We start from the raw sequence: 21111 nt of genomic DNA, 5'->3' as shown, positions 1-21111 counted from the left end.
ATGCTTTAACTGAAGGAGGAAAAATCTACTAAAATAGATCTCTTTTCTGGGGCCCGAGGCTCATGCACCTGAGCCTACTCATGAGTAGGTCCCAACTGTACGAGAGCTTTAATCCACTCTCCCATCTCCAAGGATGAATCCAGACACTGTCCCACATAAATATTTTAGATGCTACGGAAACTCAGCGGTAGAGAGAATGGACTCTTTTAATTAAGATAGTCCTCCCCCATGAAAGATAAACTGGTAGAGCTCAGTGACAAAATATTTGGCACTCAAATTTTCTTAGGTCTCTGCATTTTATGAGGACAAACGGGGTCACATTAAGAGCCACGGATATAAATGTCACCAGCTCACTGACACTTCAGCCACCTGAAGACACCTCTGCATTGTTTTGGGAAGTGGGTTTTATGTGTGGGGGGGGGGCAGATGGCAAGATTCCTAGAGGCATTTCTCAGAAGCTCATGAACAAATCCAGGAGACCCTAGACTTGTGTCAGCCAAGACCCTGGTTGTGTCAGTCATGGCCCCTTTATCCTGTTCCGTTTCTTCTCTCCCCTTTGTATTAAAGGCTTTTATTTTTTGTGTTTCTTTTTATTCCAGCTGTATGGAGATATAACTGATAATCATCACAGTGTGATGATGTGATACACTTACATATTGCGAAATGACTACCCCAGTAAGATTAGTTAACACATCCATCACCTCACATACCGTGTTTCCCCGAAAATAAGACCTAGCTGGACCATCAGCTCTAATGCGTCTTTTGGAGCAAAAATTAATATAAGACTTGGTCTTATTTTACTATAATATAAGATCCGGTCTAATTAATATAATATAATATAATATAATATAATATAATATAATATACTGGGTCTTATATTAATTTTTGCTCTGAAAGACACATTAGAGCTGATTATACGGCCAGGTCTTACTTTCAGGGAAACATGGTAGTTACCTTTTTAAAAATTCTGTTAAGTTCTTTATCAATTAGCTACTGCTATATAACAAACTACCCCAAACCTTCATGGCTTAACACGACAACCATCTATTTAGCTTGTACTTTCATTGGTTGGCTATTTGGGATTAGACTCAGCTGGGCTCCCTCATGCATCAGTGATCAGCTCTGGGTTGGGGAGGGGGCGCTCCTGATCTTGGTTGGGTCTCTCACATGTCTGAGACCTGGCTCTCTCATCCTCCTGGATGCTAATTCAGGCTTATTCACGTGGCAGAGCCATGTTCCAGTAGAAAGTAGAAGAGTGGAAAGCTTCGTGAGGCCCAGGCTCTGAAAAGGTGTAATATATGACTTCTGCCACATTCTATTGACCAAAGCAAGTCATAATGTCAACCCAGATTCAAGGTGGGGAAATAGATGCCATCTCTTTGTGGGAGGAACTGCAGAGTGTATGCCCGTAAGAGACTAACTGTGACCATTTTTGGCAATCCATCTACTAGGTTCTGGGCAATATTGTCAATATACCAAGCCTTTGATCCAGAGAAGCTGAGTGTTGGTGTGTGGGTCCCCTTCAGTGTTACTTAGCAGCAGGCCCCTGAAGCATGGCTGCGTGGGCCCCAGAGTCTCCCTGAGGCTTATGAAATAGTCCTTTGAATTGTAATGTAGAGCTTCTTCCATCTTCCCAGAAAACTCCCACCTTCCACAATGTGCCCAGGGGGCAGAGTTGAGTGACAATCTCACCTCCCTTCTGTCAACTAAAGCTTTGTTACTGGACCAAACTTGGTTTCTTGTTTCCTTAGACTGAAAATTATCTCCCAGGAGGGCCGTTTCTCACCTCTCAAACAAGTACATTTCTAGCCAGCCCACCACATTAGGTGTCAGACATGTCCAGATGTTTTCGGGTCCCAGTGGCAGTACTTAAACTTCCTTTTTTCTCCATAATTCACTAGATCTGCCTTGTAGATTCCTACCTCCTGTATAGAAGAGAGAGAGAGAGAGAGAGAGAGAGAGAGAGAGAGAGAGAGAGAGAGAGAGAGAGAGAGAGAGAAGAGAGAGAAAGAAAGAGAAAGGAGTGTGAAGCAATAATATAATCAGTTCCAGGGATCTCCTTAGGTGACAACTCTCAGAGTTCTTCCTTCCCCAGCTCTCTCCAAGGTAGATCTTCTGGGTAGGTTCTGTCTTTCATTCTCTTGTGGTGACATGTGAGGATGGTGTCTCTGAGTCCTCCTGGACCCTCCTGCAGAGGGCCTGCTCTGGACCATCCCTTGAAAGCTGAATGCTGATGGGTGATGGCACCATTCCTGAGGGTCTGGCTGGCATCTACTGCTGATGCCTACAGCTTGTGTACCTCACGGTTTGGGTGCTCCATATTCCTTCAGAGCTCTGCAGTGCTCCCTGCCCTCCTTGATCTTAATTCGGCCCACACCAGTGCTCCCTCGGAGTCCCTATTACGTCCTCCCATCAGTCTTGACTTAGCCTTCAGGGGCAATGTGCTTCTCTCCATGCCAGCTCTTAGAGCCAATGATCAGTGTGTTCTGCATCACATCCCCTTAGCCCACTTCTCATCTCTGCATAACCATGGTGGGCAGGCTCCATGCACAATGACGTGTCCCACCTCAAGTGCCAATGGCAGTGGCTCCTGTTTTTCTGCCTCAGATGTTTCCTTAAGGCCAAAGATATCCACAGAGCCAGAAAGTAAGAAGAGGTAAGCTCTCCCGGAAGTAATTCCTCAATAAGTAGGGGATGAGAGTCAGCAGATAAATGCCCCAGCCCCCTGACCTTCAGAGAGGACAATTCTGAGGTACATTTTACATAGTTCCTCAGAGGGTCCCCAGAGAAATGAAGTCCCAGTTTACACATCCTTTGTTAGCATCTCCTCTTTGCCTGTCTCACTCCTCTGCTTTCTGTGATCAACTCTTAAGTAAAGGAACTGCGCCCAAGTCCTTGTCTCAGGTTCTGCTTTTGAGGAAACCCAAACTAAGACAGGCCCTAAGGAAGGTTCACAATCTGGCTTCCTTCTGAGGCTCCTGGTCCTTGGGAGCAGGTAGGAAGTTTTGCATCATGTCTGTGCTATGCAGGAATTGTGGGGTGACGCTAGAAAGCTGTGTAACCATGGTGACCTACTAAGTTGACTTTGATGAGGCTGCCCTCTCCCCTAGGTCAGTGCCTGAGAACAGAGGAGAACAGCCAGTGTGTCAACATCCTCTCCTCTATCCCCAGAACTCCCCTTAACCTTTCAACATTCCTCGGCACTCTGGTGGAAATCACAATCAGAGGAGATGCAGCATTTCCAACTGTCTGTGTCCCCTCTTCTCCCTTCTCCCAGAATCCACTGGAGACAGAAAAGTGGGCTTTGAGCCTCTCACTTCTCTGAATATCCTGCTTCTCCTCAGGCATAAAGTAGAACTCCACTAGTAAAACCTACCTCTTGAGATGTTATAGGGGGACATAAAGGAATTCGGAAAATCATTTTCCCTGGACATGCTTGACATTCTTGCCACTGTTCTGCTAAAGAGATAAGGAAAATCAGCTTTGAAACTTGAGCTCCTCAGTGACGTCTTTGCTCCCTAAACTTGTGCTGTCCCAATTTGGCAGCCACTAGCCACATGTGGCAATTGAGCACTTGACATGTGACTAGTGGAGCTGAATTTTAAGTGTATGAAATCTTAAAACTTAAATTAAAAAACTAATACTCATTTCAGTTATTGGGAAACTTTTAAGCAAGTTGTTTGAAACAACTGGGGTAAGTGAATCTACTTTCTCAAGTAGAAATTATATAAAATCTAAATACAGATCAAATATTTTTGATGAAAATTTAATGTCTGAATTGTAATGTGCTGAAGTATAAATACATACCTGATTTTAGCCTTAGTAAAAAAAAAATAGAATGTAAAAAATAATTTCTTCATATTGTTTACCTGTTGAAAAGGTAATATTTTGGATATTTTGGTTTAAATTCAATATATTATTAAAGTTAATTTCACTTGTTTTTTACCATTATTTTTTTAAATTGGGGAATACTGGGGAACAGTGTGTTTCTCTCCAGGGCCCATCAGCTCCAAGTTGTTATCCTTCAATCCAGTTGTGGAGGGCGCAGCTCAGCAACAAGTCCAATTGCCGTTTTTAATCTTAGTTGCAGGGGGGCCAGTCCAACATCCCATGTAGGAATTGAATCAGCAATTTTGTTAACTCTAGGCTAACCAACTGAGCCATCCAGCACCCCTCCAGCAGCTCAGCAATAGCTTGTTGTCTTCAATCTAGTTGTGGAGGGTGCAGTTCACTGGCCCATTTGGAAATTGAACGGGCAACCCTGTTGTTCAGAGCTTGCGCTCTAACCAACTGAGTCATCCGGCCGCCCATTTTTTACCATTTTTAATGTGGCTTGAAAATTTTAAACTACACCTGTGGTTTGCGTTGTATTTCTTTCAGAACACTGGTTCTAGGTAATGCTTATTTGTGAGCTTCCTGGTCCAGCTGGAGGTGGGGGAGCGGGGAGGGGAGTTGCTGGGGCTGCAGGGTAACAGGGTTTCAGGGGAGGAGCTTTAATGTATCAGTTTAATATTTGTACAATATTATCCCTGTTACAGATAGATGTATTGTCCCTATACTGCATTGAACGATAAAGGCCTACTCCTTTCTCTCGTGTTTTCTATATGGGGAAATTGATGAGGAGAAAGAGGTTTTCTGGTGTTTTGAACCAATCAATCTATTCACCAAGATGGAGAATATAAGCTGAGATGAATAGATTTTGGTTTAAGCAGGGCATAGTGTCAGGGTTCTTGGCAACCTAGTTTGGACAATGTAAGCCCACCCCTGGCCCCAGTTGATTGGTCATAGGATAGTCACCTAACCCAAGCTGGGCCAATGGGCTGCTCTCCTGGGAGACTGGAATAGAGACTCAGGGATTCTAGTTCCACTTGGCTGCTTTCTTAAACAGAGGAGCGCCAAGCTCCAGTAATATAAGTGATGGCCACCTTTTGTCATGTGTCTGGGGTGCAGGGAAGGCCAGTCTATGATGAAATGGAAGAGCTGGCCCCTCACAGAAGATTTCCTGGGTTACTGGAAGCCCTCCAGGCTCTGGATTTGCCTCTTACTGAGTTTTCCCTGCAGTTCTGACCCTGAGGCTATAGGGCATGTCCTCAGAATACATTCCCCTGAGGGTGTTCATGTTACCTGCAAAGAAGCTTAACTAATACAGTGTAGTGGCTCCAGGGGGACATTACTAAAACTTTTTGTTTATAGCTCAAGGGACAAGGACCAGAAGATTTTTTTTTCCTATAGAAAAAGCTGGTTAGTGGCCTCCTTGTTCCCGGGCAGCTGACAGTTTTCCGCACCACCCTACAGCTGCGTTCTGGGTTCAAAAGAGTTTTGTGGCTGGCCTGGGAAGCAGATCATCATTTATAACATTGTTTCTAAGGGAGACACATTCCAAGATCCAAACAATGAATTTAGTAAAGAATGTTTGGCTTCCAGGAACGAGCTGATCCTGCTGTATCCTAGGGGTTGGCTACCCATTAACGGTCAGGTCCCCTCTTTTTTAGCATGATGACTGACTCTGCAGAGCTGGAGTTTGTATGTGGGGAGAGAATTCTGATAAGAGGGAGGGAACAGATGAGTGGACCCCCGCAGCTGGGGTGCCTTAGGGCTTCTTGTGCACAGAGAGCCCCTGAAGGTCCACGCTGCATCAGAGGGGGAGGTGAGAGGTGGACAAAGACGCTTGGCCTCCTTCACATTACTGTCACGTCTGCCAGCCCGCGAAGTCGAAGGGGCTTGGCTTCGCCTCCCCTGCTCAACTCAAACCCTTTTTGGAATAAGCCTGATGTTAGGGGGGGAAAAAATCCTACATCCTCCGCCTGGGAAATCTGGATCGCTCGAGGTGGGCTCCGCGGGGCAGCGTTACAGTTCCCAGGGAGTGGCTGTCACAGCGCGGTGCGAGCCGAGGGGCTCGGGCCAAGACCCCATCCCTCTTGGTGATGGCAGACAGAATGGGGAGAGGGGAACCAGCTCATCCTCCCCACCCTCGCACTCTTACCCCCCATCCCCACTCCCAGCCCGGAAGAGGAGCTTTCAGCCCGAGCCCCGTCTCAAGGAGGGGAAGGATGGGACGCACATCCACAGCATTGTCTGGGAGGGAGGGGAGAAGCTCCGCCCCCCCCGGGGGGAGGGAGGGCGGGAGAGGAGGGGAGGAAGAAAGGCGAGGGAAGAGGGGTGTGGGGAGAGACGAAGAGCTCGAGAAAGAGGGGAGGGAGGACGATCAGACTGGATAAGGGTAGATAAAGACATTGGGGCGGGCAAGAGGGCGCGAAGGGGCGGAGGAGGAGGGAGGGGGCGAGGGGGGAGGGAGGGGGCGGAGGGGGAGGGAGAAGGGCGGGGCGCCCGATCCCCAATCGCGAGGCCGCCGCCTGCCCAGCCCCGCTGGATTTGAGCCCGACCCGCCGACCGCTGACCCACCAGCGTGCTGGAGCAATCCGCCGGTCGTGGCACCTCACTTTCCAATTCCACCGTCTCCGCAGCGCGTGCTAGATGCAGCCGGCTTGGCATACAGGCAAGACTCGGGGTGCTGGGCGTGGGGCGCGAGGCTGCAGGCGCGGGGTGCGGGACGCAAGGTGCGGGGTACCGGGCAGTCCTCTCTCCTCTGACCCCCCTCCCGCCTGGCCGAAAGTTTTCCCGCAGAGTCCCCTGCCTGGTCTAGGGCAGGCCCTCAGTTCTCGCTTACCCCTGGTCTCCTTCGAGGTCCCCCAGCCTTGGGGGTCCCGAGGGTACGGCCTCCACAGGGGCCGCGTAGGCACGGAGCCCCAGCCCGCCCCCCTTCCTGCGGGAGAAAGTTGTGGCTCCAAGCTCGTCCTCCCGATCCGACCCCTGGGATCATTTCCTTCACTCCCGCTCCATCCCCGGGGTCCCCGGGACTCCCTGGAGAGGTGGGGCCGGGCGGCAGGTGCAGGGGTAGCAGGCCGCGACAGCCCTGGGGAGTGCCCGACCCCAGTGCGGTCCCCTTCTTCCTTGCCCAGCGGACGGTTCCCCAGAAGCGGGTTCCAGACCCCCTCGCGAGCTCCTTCTGCATTCATTCAGAAGGTGGCAGGGTGCGCCGGCCCCCCTGTTCCTCTGGGCACTTCCCGTTTTCAGTCTCTCCGCCCACCTCCGGAGCTGGTGCCTGAGGTCGTTGGGGCCCTCGCCTTTGCGTCCTCTGCGCCCTAGAGAGGCAGGTGCCTGGGGCGGACCCCGGCCGCTTCTGTATTGGGGGCGCCTGCTTTGCATTCAGCTCCAAACCCGGGAGAGCCCTGGGGACAGCAGAGAGGCGCAGTGGCCTGACAGTGAGTCTGAGGGTTCCGCGGTAGCGTCTTACCCATGGGCGCTCTGTGGGCCCGGGGTTGTTCACAGCAACCCTGCGCCTCCGTGACAGGAGGAGCTAAGCACGAGGCTTCTCAACGCTACCATGCACTTTATACCAGGAATTCGCATCCCTAGAACGTATTCTGCCAGAGCACAGAGCGGTGTCTAGAGCCCAACAGGTTTATAGTAAGTACCTTACATGTGATGAATGAATGTTTGAACCAATGAGCTGACAAATAATAATTTGTCCTGGAATGGGACTGGGTTCCTGCCACCATTGATCTTGGTACAATGGGAGGAAAGAATTAGAAACAATGATTCTTTTAAACAGCTGCCTGTGAGCTAGAGCCAGAGGCCGTCTTTCCAGAGAATCTGAATGAAGAATCTGAGGCTGGAATTAATTACTTATCAACCACATTTACTTACTGGGAACTTTTTCAGCAGGTGGTCTGAAGAATAAAACAAACTCCTCATGACTAAGATATACTGGATTGTTGAAGGAGAGTTCATTATTTTTAGCGTGTGTCCCAGTGCAGTGTCCCAGGGACTAAGTGTAGAGTTGACTTGGGAGGTGCCCATTTGGGATCAAAGACCCTGGACGAGGGCCATGAATCTGGGCACCAGCTGTGCTTTCTCCTCTGGAAAGGTCTGCTGATGTCTGGAAGCTGCAGCAGTCCAGAGGGCCCCTGCGGGATAAGCGAAGGCCTCAAATGCTGGCTGAGCTCAGAGAGGTGGAGTAGTTTTGGAAAGAGGGTAGTTCTTCCCCTGGGAGGAGATGGTGGCATAGTGTGCAGCCTGCCTCTCTGGGCACCTGGGAGTCTGGGCTGGTACAGTTCAGGATTCCCTGTGTTGGGGAGTGAGGTGAGTCCCTCTCCTCCTTCAGGGATGGGGGGCAATGGTGGAGTACTGGGGACACTGGATAACCTTCGGAGTGCAACCTATATGTATCCCGTACTCCCCTACTCTCATTTTTATGCTGGCGAAATCTGTTCGAATGATGAGGGGCACCTTTGGGGAGCCTGGCTGAAAGGAGGCCAGGTGCTCTGAGGTTTCTAGTCATGTCCTCCTCCAGGGGAAGATGGGGGTGTGCCTTTTGCACCTGGCTGAGTAGGCAAGACATGTGCAGTACCTCACTCTGCCACTGGGGCTCCAGAGCCCACCTCTCTGCATTTCTGTATGGCATCTGTTTGGGGGGGTTCAGGCTGTGTCTTCAGTTTGTGTTATTTTAGGAGTCGGTTGGGAGTGGTAGACAACCTTACACTTTATTTTCAATTCCTCAGTCCTCTTCACTCTTGGATCCCTTTGCCTACCTGGGACCCTTCAGTCATCTGCTGGTTTTGCTTTGATTTCCTGGTGTCCCAGAGCCAAGCTTTGTGTCTGCCTTCTGTGTGCAAACTGCTTAGGAATGGCCAAGAGGCTTGGCTGGAGAGATGCCCAGGACCGCACATCCTGGCATCTCTGCTGGAGTGCCAAGGGCTGGACTGCAGAGCTTTCCAGAAAGGGGTCCTGGCACAAAAGACAAGAAGACATTGGCCTGATTATTGCTTTCAGTCCTCACTAGGATATTTTGGCAGGAAGTGTGCTCACTGGGAGTTGGGGTGTAGAGGTGGGACCAGATTGCCAGAGAATCCCATGGAGAGGTTGGAATACTCACTGGGTGGTCCAAGAGCAGTCCTGGGACTTCCTCACGTCTCCTCCTCTCCCCGAGAGTGAGAAACTGGGAAGGTCTCCGCCATGCACTTGGAATAGAACAAGACATCTAGTCTGTCTTCAAGTGATAGTTGCTGCAAACTGTTCCAGCTGGGTTTATAAAACCAGGGCAGGGATCCCCTCCCACCACTCTTCACAGTGTGGTCGAGTGATTTATCCCAATGACACACCACCCTATTTAAACACCTCCTTGCCTTTCCAGAAGAATTTTAAATAAATCTTCAAGGTGGGGTAAACTCCCACAGGCCTGTGATTGTGGTTTCATTTATTTGGCCTACTGGTAGGTTCCCAAGGAGGACATCAAGGGGGAAGGGACAGAGCAGGAGGCACAGGGAAAGCAGGGCACAGCAAACATGGACAGCTTTCAGGCTCGGCTGGCTGGGTGATCAAGGGGTCATTTTTGGTCTTCCCTGTGATGGCAGACTCTGAAGCCTGTAATCACAGGTTGATGCAGTTGCTTGGAATGACAGCTTGAGGCTGGAGGACTCCTGCCCAAGGCAGCTGCAGCTGGACCAGAGAGGGCAGGCTCTCACAGGAGTAGGGGGCAGGGAACATCATTTGGCTAATTCCCATGGGATGAAGAAAGGGACTTAGAAGGGCTTTTTCTATTACTTGTGTTGATAAAAATTGGCAAAATGATACCTTGTACTTTCTTTGGACATGTCAACCCAAAGTGATTTGGCAAAGTAGGTTTATTTCACCACCAGCATGACACTTTATCCATAGTTGGCACTCGGTTAAGTGTTTGTTTGATGAACTGCTCGTTTCTTTAAAAGTGATGAAAACAGTATTGAATTGCATTCTACCATTTTCTAGCTGCGTGGAATCGGGCAATGCCAGCATCCTTCCCATGTTCTTTTGGCTTCAATCACTGACTGCTGGGAGAAGGTTCATAAGCACACCAGCTCCTGCACCTCTGTTGGGGTAGCTTTGGGGCATATTCTGTGCTATCTGTGAGTTGCCTAGCAGGAGCGAATCCCAGTTGCTCACAGTAGTAACTGGCTCCTTTCATTGGCTGCCTTCCCTTCCATGTTCACTTTCCCATTCCCTTCCACTGGGACTTGAACTCTTATCTTAGGGTCAACTTCTGGGGGACACCAACCTAAGATAGGCTTTAGTCCTTAGTTTCAAAGTCATTTGAAGTCTCTGAGTCTCCGTTTCCCCAACTGTGAAATGGAAATCATAACTGTCTCACAGGGATATGGGATTATGTGCTCATCCAGGGGCCTGGTAAACAGCCAGCATTCAGGCAAACATTTGCTGGCTCGTTGATGACTATAAAAGGGGCTGAGCTGGATTTGGAAGTGAGTATTATGATGGACCATGGAGAATTATAGCTCTGTCCTTAGATTAGGTGAGGATAGTGAGGTCATCTGTGCACAGTTTTCACACCTAGACTGTGACCAGTGATGTCCTGATAAATGTTTGACAACCGGCTCTGCAGGGAGGGGACAAAACCCTGTTTTGTGGTGTTTGGTGGTTCTTGCGGTGTAAAGACACTCACCATGGCAGATGGAAAGCCACTAACATGGCATCGCTCAACACTGAGTTGGGACAGATGTACTCGGTCAGCCCTGGGGACCGTGTCTGAGCCGAGATGTGACCTTAATGATTTTGATTTCCAATTTTGTCCTTAGGGAGAGGAGGATAAGAATTGTCCTAGGGATCAAAATGGGTGTATATTCAACTCTGAACTGGCTGATTCACGGTGTGTGAGACACTTCTGAGGTTCATGTAAAGATGACTGAAATGTTTATGCTGAGTCTTTTGGGGCCTCAGTTTCCCTATCTCCAGGGCAAGGGGTTAGAGGATTCCACAAGACTCTTCTAGCCTTTGTTCTCTTTAGGAAGAGTCCATTGCATTCTACTTCTGTCCACACAAGAGCAACAACTTTTAACAAAAGAAAACCTTTCATGTGTTCACACTTATGAGTATGTTGCTCACCACGGGGCACCCAGCACTGGGCCATCCTAGAGTTTTGCTATTGTCTTTGCTATTCCCATGTACTGTATATGCTGGCACATGGGAATTCAGGAGACATTAACCCAGTAAAATTCTGCCTTCCTTGTGTACCAGTTTCACTTCATGACACAGACATGGTGTGTCCCCAGAGGAAGCCTAGGAGGGGATGGTTTCTTATGGAACAGTCCCTATGTTCCTGAACCACTACGCAATGCCACAGACAGCCAAGTGGAATCCAAGGGAAGTCCACATAGATAAAAAGACTTTTATATGACGGAATTCAACATCCCTAATGTGGTTATACTCAGAACGCTCTGTTGACAAAACCCTTAAGGGAGTCCCTGACTCAGCAACTCTACCCGTAGGAATTCTTATGCGAAGAATGCAATTGGACAAGTGCAGAAAAATGTGTGCATGCGGATATCCTTTGCAGCATTATTTATAATAATAACCGCCACCACAACAAAAAAAGGGAGACTAAATGTCTAATGATAGTAAACCCACTTGGTATATTATATGGTATATTATATACATTGGAATACCACATGGCTACAAAAAATATAGGACAGAAATGTATATCTATTAACGTGGAAAAATATATATCTTTCTAAAGAGTAGGTTACCAAATAATGTGCTATATTTAGAAAATATATCATCGATTTATATTTGCTTATGGAAGGATATATGACGAAATGTTAATAGTGATTATCTCTGAGTGATGGAATTTGGGGAGATTTTGATCTTAACCTTTTTTTCATATTAAATATTTTTTATTTTTAATGATGGTAAAATATACATAACATAAATTTTACTCTTTTAACCATTTTAAAGTATATTATTCAGTGGCTCTTTAGTCTGTTGAGGCTGCTATAACAAAATACCATAGACTGAGTGACTTATAAACAACAGAAATGAATTTTTCACAATTCTGCAGGCTGGAGGTCTGAGATCAGGGTGTCAGCAGGGTCAAATGAAGGACATCTTCCAGATCGCCAGGATTTTTATTACATCCTCACCTAGTGGAAGAGGCTAAGGGGCTCTGTGGTGTCTCTTTTATAAGGGCACTAATCCCATTCATAAGGGCTCCACCCTTATGACTTATCACCTCCCAAATTTCCCCCTCCTAGCATATTTGGGCCCTTGTATCTGTGGGTTCCACATCTGCTGATTCAACAACTGTGGATGGAAAGTATTGGGGGGGGAGTTCCATTGTTGCTGACATGTACTATGTAGTTAGACCTAGGATGGCTGCATCTGTCCTGAACGTGCACACTTTTTTCTTGTCATTACTCCCTAAACAATACAGTATAACAACTATTTACATTGCATTTATGTTGTATTAGATATTATAAGTAATCTAGAGATGACTTAAAGATATGGGAGAATGTGTGTAGGTTATATGCAAATACTACGCCATTTTATGTAGAGATTGGAGCATCTGAGGATTTTCGTATCCACAAGAGTCTTAGAACCGATCCTCTGCTGACACTGAGGGAGGACCATACCATCACATTGTGGTTTAGGACTTCAACATATGAGTTTTGGGAGCACATTCAAAACTCAGACCATAGCCATGTCGTTAAGTGCATTCACAGTGTTGTATGACCATCACCATTATCCATTTTCCAGAACTTTTTTATCATCCCAAACAAAAACTCTGTACGCATTAAACACTAACTCTCCATTCCCCTCACTCCAGCCCCTGCTAACCTCTATTCTTATTCTTTTTGTGAATTTGCCTGTTCTAGGTACCTCACAGAGGTGGAATCATTCAATTATGTTCCTTTTGTGGACCACAATTTTTTTGCTTACCTATACTTTTAAAATTAAAAAAATGTTTTACTTGTATAATAAAAAGGGAAGGAAAACAAGCCTGGGAGAGAGTGGTGGTGTTTGGTCTCTGCTGGTTTCACTTCAGACAGTGCCACAAGGCCTTGGCTACACTTCCTGCCCCTGCCCTGTCACCTGGAGTGGGGCTCAAAGGCAGGCAGTCAAGGGTTAACAAGTGCAGCCCTGCTGGCCTAGAGCTGCCCTCAATTGTGGCTTATTGGTCGCTGGCAGCTGGGCCTCAAGCCCCAGGCCTACTGCTGCCGAATTGTTTCAACCCAGGGTTTTCTGTGTGTGGTGGTGGGATTGAGAGGGTGTGGCTTAGAGTTTACTCTGCCTTGAACTTCACAACTGCCCTGCAGTGAGTGAGGTTTAAATGAGGTGAAGTCGGTGATTGAGATCATCTTCCTTAAAGACTGACAATGATAGCCTCAGCCTTTCTACTTCAAGCATTCTTTGTGTGTTCCAAACTGCTAAATACCCACATGAAGGCTGTGGGTAAGGCTGCTGAATGCTTTGTCCACAGTCAGGGTCAGCCTGACTGAGGTACAGGGAGGACCTCAGCTGGTGGGACCCATGAGGCCCCAAGTACTCCAGGGAGATGGGTGGTAGCCTTCTTCCTAAAGCTCCACATAGGATCTTAGAGTTGATCATTTGGACATTTGGGATAAGGATTGCTCTCTTGTGTGTACAATGGGTTGTGTAGTGTGATGGAGTAATGAGGAACATGGTGCCGTGGGGTGGGAGGTGATGGTTATGCTTCAGGTCGAGTCTGAAGTGAAAGGAGGTTGGGAAGCTTGGGGACCCAGAATGGGGAAACCAGATTGTGTGGCCTCATTCAGGGGTCACAGGAGTGGGCCAAGTGGCTTTGTTCTGGGAGGCCTAGTTCTGTGGAAAATGCTTTAAGTTCCTCATTAAGTGAGCCTTCGGGGGCCTCCAGCCAGTTAGTGAGAGGATGTAGGTCTGAGGGACACAGTCCTCCCTGGGCTCTCCAGAACTTTCTTTACCTGGCTCTGTCTGTTTTCTGTCTGCCCAGCAGGAGGCTGCTCTTTTACTCCCAGAAAGTTAGGGAAATGTAAAGATTGTACAGAGATGGTCTCTGAAGGACATTTTGAGAAGTTCTGCTTTTCGTGGTGCTGGTATTCTGTTAGGTTTAGTCAGCTGGGTGCAGGGCAGACATGGGAGGGTGTGAATGTGGTTTTGTGGGAAACTTCCCCTCAGCCTCCTGGAAATACGCTGGAAACCCCCAGATGTGCCATTTCTCCTGGTACTAATATGGATTTGAGAGCTGCTGTGTGAGGGGGAATTTCCCCATGTAGCTGTAGGGTGTCAATGAGGTTAAAAGGAGGTGCATGTAAGATGCCCCACAATGGCTGCCCTGGAGGAGGGCTTAGCACACGGGGACCCTTCCTTCACTCTTCCCTCCTTACTGCTCCTCGAATGCGAGGAACCTTCACTCTGGGGGTAGAGGAGGCCAGCGATGCTGGCTCTTGCGTTTCCAATCCTGGCCCCAGGTAGCAAGGAGAGGAAACCCCAAGATCTCTACACACAAAGTCAGTCTCAGCCTATAGCACCAAAAAAGGAAGAACTGCTGGGCTTCCCTGAGGAAGGGGATGTGACCTCAGAGATGAGTCTCAGAGAAACCACTCAGTAAACAGGAAGTGTGGCCAGAAAGAAACCTGTGCTTGTAGGAAATGGGGAAGTGGAGGTGGCCCCTCCTCACCTGCCCAGATAAGTCAGCACATCCCTGCAGAGCTGAGACACCAATCCACAGATGGCGAGTACCTGCCCTCCACCCCCCAGCACATGGGCAGATAGTAATTACTGGGCTGGAGGAAAGCTTAATTTGCCCTTCCCCAGTTAGGACATAAAACTCCCCTATAAAATAGCCTTCAGTTTTGAGAAATGTGGGTCAAGGAATGCTTAGTCGTATTTGCCTTATTGGGAACAGTGATGCCTCCACCAACTTCACACTCTTTTCTCAGGCCAACTCAGCCACATGGAATTTCACATTTTGTTGACTTTTAGTCCATGAGGGTTACATCTCGGCAGGGTCCCTCCCTCTGGTTGAATGTGATGTAGGTGCTGCTTTAGGGAGGCAGATATGACCGCACCCTTCCCTGGGGGACTGTAGATATTGGGGGGCTAGCTTTCTAGGTCCTTGGTTTCTCTGAGCCAGAGTCTAAACTGTACACATATGCATACACACACACGCACACACACACACACACACACACACACACACACACCTCTGTCTGGAGTTTTCACTTCCTTTATGCCTTTTTTTGTCCCACTCCAACTCCCTGATTCTCTGATAGAAGGCTAAGAGCCTCTGAGTTTCCTTCTAAATATGCATTCAGAAGGTCAAAGCTTGAGGACGCTGTTGGGACTTCCCTATAAACAAGTAGTTGCTCATCTGAGCCTATGAAGTGATTGTTTGGGTAGGTCCCAGTGGTGACTTTCCAGGTCACTCACTTAGCCACACAACCTGCTGGTATGGGAATGGGAGGCAGGCCTTTATGGCAGGAGTCCCAGGACCATTTCCTCAGATCTTTCCCAGTCCCAGTGGGAATTCAGACCTGTGTGCAGAAGCGCTGAACCCCAGGAAGGGCCGAGGCCCCAGGAAACAGTAAGGGCTTTGCAGAGCAAACTGTTTGGGGGATCCCAGCTTGGCCACCTACTGAATCTCAGTTCCTCATCTGGCAAGTGGACTAGGCAAGGCCTGCCTTTTGGAAGGGACTTGAGGTTGCCTGTCAGCAGGAGCCTTGTACCTGTTGTCAGTGAGGCCCCAGGGCTTTTTCCAGGATTGGGGGACAGGTGGTTTGTGGGGCCCATGAATGTGAGGGGTAGCTTGTTATTTAGACAGAGGGTAAGATGTGACTGAGGTTCATGGCTCTGTGACATTGCAAGTGCCCTGCTCCCTGAACAGGGTGTCCGTGCCTGGCCTACAGCTTGTCCCTTGGGCCAGTCACTCACTCGCCTCCTTTCCCCAGGACCCCCAGGCCTTCTGTGGCTGGCAGCTGAAATTGGCCTGCACCTGCCTCCTGCATGGGGCCCGCATATCCAGCACTTAGCTGGGACACCACAGAAGGAGCACTGGGTTCATGTCAGCTCTGTGACCTGAGACAAGTCTCCTGACCCTCTGGGACCTTCTGTTTCCTCATCTGTAAAGTGGTGAAAATAAAGCCTTCCCCGTGTGTTCCTGTAAGGCATAAGATCAAGCTTTTGGAGTCCTGTTACCTACAGCACCAGCATCACTTAGGAGCTTGTTAGAAATACATGTTCCCCCTCCAGAAGTACACAGAAACTGGGGGAAGGAGGTGCAGGAATCTGTATTTTAATGAGCCCTTCCACGGGATTCTGATACTCACTCAAGTGTGAAACCTCTCCTCTAGAATATGGCCAGATCAGGTGATTTTTAGCTGAAATCTCTTCTCGTTCACCTCAAGAAAAGCTGTTGTAAATAGGGGTTCTGCTTTGCAACTGACAAACCTGATTTTGAAGCCCAGCTCTGCCCCTTCCTGGCTGTATGGTTTTGGACAAGTTACTTCGATTCTTTTTGCCTTAATCGTATCATCTGCAGAATGGGGATGTTGAAGTTTCTTTCTTCATGGGGTTGTTGTGGGGATTAAATGAGTCGAAGCAGGTAATAGCCCATAGTAAGGTCGCATTTAGGGTCAGTGTTATTCATATTTGTTGCCTTATCAGCACAATAATAATACTGTGATTATTCTCCTGATTTATGGGGAAACAGGTGTCCAGGGCCTCCTGTGACTAGTCTTATGCTTCCAGGTAAGTGCCATCTCTTTTCAAGCAGGGCAAGCCAACCTTTTCCCAGATGTCTTCTCTTCCCTCTTCTGTGATGCTTAACATTCTTTTGGGGTGGGGAAGGGCAAAGCCTTTTATTTAGTCACAGCAAAGCTGAGAAAGTGCATTGCGTACAACTAGCACACTTGACCTTAACTTTCCCTCTGGTGGTGTTTGATGCTTAGATTCTTTCCTGAGCAGAGTGATTAGGAAAGCTGTGTGGATGGGTCACTAGGGACACCGTGATAGGAAAGCAGGTAGAAGCACAGTTAGGGAAGGGAGGATCAGTGAGATGAACAGGTCCATCCCACAGTGGAGAGGACATGGGCCTGGCCAGTAAGTGGGCCTTTAATTAAATAAAGAATGCAGGGCAGAAGACAAAGTGTGTGTGTGCCCTGTTGCCTTCCGAGGCAGTCCAAATTTTGCCCAGGTCCAGGACAGGCTAGGTTTGGGAACCACGAGATGCAATCTCTTGTCATCTCGAGATTTTGGCAGGGCCCCAGGCTGCAGCTCAAGTCTCCTTCCTTGTGTGGAGCAATAGGGCTGGGGCTTCCTGTTTGCCATAGATACTTCTTCCTGCCCCCATGCCAGGGGGCTGAAGTGCAGAAGGGACAGCAATATCTCCTCTGTCAAAGCTACTTGGTTACACAAAGCAGAGTCCTGCAGGAGACCTGATGGGGCAGTCTTTAACACTGTAGTATGAAGCACTGTGTCAGATAACTCTTCAACCCAGGAGCTCTAGATTGTCCTCAGGGGGCAAGATGGGGCTGAGAGAAGAGGTGGGGACAGGCCCAAAAAGGGGAAGCTCAGGGCCTCCAGTGAGCATTTCCTTTGCATCTGGGGCCTGGGGCCAACTTCCTGGCTTCCTGGCTTCTGTGGTGTGCTGCCCTGCTTTGCATGATGGGGCCCTTTGGATTGGCTCTGTGCCTGCATACACTGGCCCCCTGGGATGCTCTACATTGTCCCCTTACCCCTTTAAAATATTAATAAGGGGGACGGGAACACTAAAGACCAAACTCAGTTGGCTTTTAGAAAAATTCTAGTTTCTCTGTTTTTGAAAACTGCTTTGAGAGGAATTTGGTGGTGTCCTCAATCTACACGGCTCTATCCCTATCAGATTTCAGAGCGATTCTCAGTCCTGTTTGTACATTAGCATGGTCCGGGGAGGCTTTAAAAATGCTCATGCCTGGGCCCTGCTCATAGGGTCTGCTGACATTGGTCCAAGTTACAGCATGGATGTCAGGAATTTTAAATCAACTTCTCTCACTGCTTTCCCCCATCCCCTGCCCTGTCCCCAATGTGGGAGAGTCTCCAGAATTAGAACCTCTGAGATACCGTGTCATGTCTCAAGGCCAGCTGTTCCTCCTTCCCCATTTGGTTTCAGCTGAGGCCCTCTCACTGGTCAGGGAGTGGCTCTGTGGAGTGACTCCTGGATATTTTCCATGGATGGCCCTCCCCTCCCCAAACCCGTCTCTTTTCTGGGCTATACTTTCTTAGACACTATGGCTTTCCGTATCTTAACAATTAGCTGTTGTTTCCCACCTTCCATCTTACCCCAGGAACTGAGGTGGGGAGTGGGGTGAGGCCTGGCTTTTGCTATACAACCAGGAAGATACTTTAGGAAACCCAAAACAAATAAACCATTGAAGGGGGATTTTTCATCTCACCCTGGACTTTCCTGCCAGGAGTTACCCACCTTTCTGTTCTGCATTTGCCCACCTCCCTCTGGGGACTTTCCAGTTCTTAAATAAGCTGGGAGACACTTATTCTCTAGGCTGGAACTGTATAGGGATTAGCCAGCATCCCGGGGGATGATCCAAGACCCATCCATTAACTGTAGGGTGTTCTCCAGGCTCCTTGAAAGAAAAGGAATGAAGGGACTGGAGCTTGGAGGAACCAAGGCTAGGAACAAAGGAGATTCCGCTCTCTTTGGAGTGAGCTTTGCATGCCTTTTCCCACCAGCCTGAGCTTCTTGAGGATTTGATGTTTGCCCTCTTCACAGGAAGCTGAGCTGGTGAATTTCATTTACTCTGGGGAGGCCTCATGTGGGAGCCTGGAAACACCTGTGAGTGTGGGGGAGCCATCTGCGACTAGGAAGAGGAACAGATCCTTTGTGCAACAACTTCAGGCTTTTGCCTGGTCCAGAGCTTGGGCAAGTCTGTCCCTATTCCTGCAGTAAGCCTTGCATCGCACCTGGTGATCATGTGTGGCAGCTGTTTCCTCCCAGCTTGAGGGTGAGTGGGAGAAGTGACAGATCCACGAGCGTCTTCAAGCCTAGATACGGGGAAGGCGGAGTGGACGCTGTTGGTACCCACCAGGATCCCCTTTATCTATCCCATGTTATGGGTATTGACTGCCGACAGATCTTAGCTGCTCCCTAGTCCTGAGAACGGCTGTAGTAGGGAAATGCCCAGGAGCTCACCCCCTCCTCCCAGGGTGACCTGTATAGTCAATGCCTGACTGGCACGGGAGTACAAAGGCCTGGCCTGCTTGTCTCAAGGTGGGACAACTCCGTGAAGTTCTTCACACCCTGCAGCTCCAATGGGATCAGGCTGTGTCTGGACTCTAGCTAAACCCACGTCACTCCCAGTCCTGCTTCCCTCACAACCTTAATGGCTTTCTCTTGAAAACACTTCCTCAGTAAATCATGTGCCGAAGAATCTTCATTTCGGACTCTGCTTCTAGGAACCCCCTGACCTAAGACCCCAGTCTAACCACTCCCTTCCTTGAAAAAAATAATGGTAATGGGACTATTTACAGGAAAGAGGTGCAGGCTGGGAGCTGGGGGTCCAGAGAGAGGAAGCTCCAAGGCCACGTGAGGAAAGAAATGCCAGACAGATGGTTTCTGTGTGGTGGGAAGAGGTATGAGGAAGGACAGGCTGAGGTGTGAGCCCTTGCCACCCCCAACTCCCAACACTGCCCAGGAGCAGCGGGGACAGTATGTAGGAGGAGCTCAGTTTCAGATCAGGGCTTAGGGAACCTGTGAGTTTGTTTGGGTCTGAGGAGAAGCCTAGGCACACTTAAAGAGCGTGAAAAGCAGACCCAGAAATTTCTCTGTGGCTGGGATGTCATCATACTCAGTGGTTTCGGAACCTTTTCTTTGTGAAGATGTTCTTTCGAATCTTAGGGAAATTTGTACCCCCAAGTTGTCTTTGAAGGAGGTAGGAAGTATGGATGGCTCTTTACATGGGACATGGTAGGTTCCACTGACAAGCTGGATAGCATGGCACAGGCATTTAATGGAGCTGAGAAGAACGCGGGACATTCTGCCAGGGCATGAAGTTGGTGACACAGACTGACTGGTTGGTGACCCCACTGTGTCTCCAGCATGACTAGGGCCTGGGAGGCTCATGTCCTAAGTTGGCAACACCGACGACATTCACACATCCAGACATTTTTGCAGACGTGGTTTGTAGTTTGTAGGCGTTCGGTATGCATTTTATCTTCTAAAGTTTTTTTGGAGAAGTTGTACTGATTTAGCATTCTTGCGGGGTAAATGACTATATTCACAGAGGGGGTTCAAGAGCTTTAAATAGGTTTTAGATTTCCAGAGCTTGGCTCCACGTTAAAAATTATTTGTTTCAAATCTGCTTTTTCATTCATGTCGCCTTTCTTCCTCTCCACTCCTTTCTCAGTGTGGGAAGCTTTGAGCTGTGTCAGTTCTGTGCCTGAGACACTGGCTGATGTGGGAAGCCTACTCTTTGCTCCCTGTCTTGCTTTCCCTTCTTTGAAGAGATGGTGACAATCACTTTTGTATTCTCAAGGTATTGTGGAAGTGACACTTATGATTCTTACAAGGTGCTTTGGAGTCCAGGAGGAGGCCATACATTTTTGATAATAACAGAGAAGACAGAAGAGCTGCAACCAGCCAGCTGAGTGACTCCCTCTCTCCAATGCTGCAGACATTGGCAGGCACCTTTGGAGGAAGTATCCAATTGAATCCACATTCCAGCCCCATCAGCCATCTTCCTTTGAGCCTTCCCTGTGTGAGGAACTATACTTTGTTTAAGGAGTATCCAACTGAACTCTAAATTTCTGGCCCTTTGTTGGCTCTGCTGCTGTGTTTGCCTTAAAGCATATGTAAATTTAACTGGCTTTTCCTTTTCTATTTTTCCCCCAGCCAGCTGGAGGTAGCCAGGGATTTGTGGTGATGGCTGAAAAGTTTGTGAAGGGACAGGCAGATGTTGTCCTTGAGGCAGACATAGGAGGGGTCCTAGAATCAGTTACCTACAATTTCAGTTCAACAATGTGGTAGGCTATGTAAGTATTTTCCCAACATTCCTAACCCAAGAAATACAAAAATAAGAAAAAAAGTGGGGAGAAGTCAAGCTGGTGACAAAGATTGGGCAACATGAGCCCATAGGTCAGATTTATAGCGATGGCCTTGGTAAGATCACCCAACAGGCTGAGCGTGACCAAAAGTCTTGGAGAATCCCCACATTTGGGCCATCAGTCTACTTGATTTATATCTGTAACTAACAAAGAGTTCGTCCACCTGGCACTGCAGATAACCAATTACACTGA

General features: G+C 48.5%; 1 protein-coding gene across 3 annotated transcripts in view; it reads left to right on the top strand.

The window, feature by feature from the left end:
* The first annotated feature begins 6151 nt into the window (after positions 1-6151).
* The window catches only part of RASSF2 (Ras association domain family member 2), a 35483-nt gene continuing 20523 nt past the window's right edge, over positions 6152-21111 (top strand). The window contains exons 1-2 of one of the 3 annotated variants that reach the window (XM_081034654.1): positions 6152-6220; positions 6465-6496. The gene's annotated coding sequence lies outside the window, so the exon portion shown is untranslated. Of the gene's footprint in view, positions 6221-6376; positions 6497-7128; positions 7468-21111 lie in introns of those variants that run through there. The other 2 variants (XM_081034653.1, XM_081034655.1) reach the window with 2 other exon arrangements.

Source organism: Rhinolophus hipposideros (assembly GCF_964194185.1).
Source record: "Rhinolophus hipposideros genome assembly, chromosome: 22".
Lineage (NCBI taxonomy): Eukaryota > Metazoa > Chordata > Mammalia > Chiroptera > Rhinolophidae > Rhinolophus > Rhinolophus hipposideros.
This window is presented reverse-complemented; position numbering and strand designations above follow the sequence as displayed.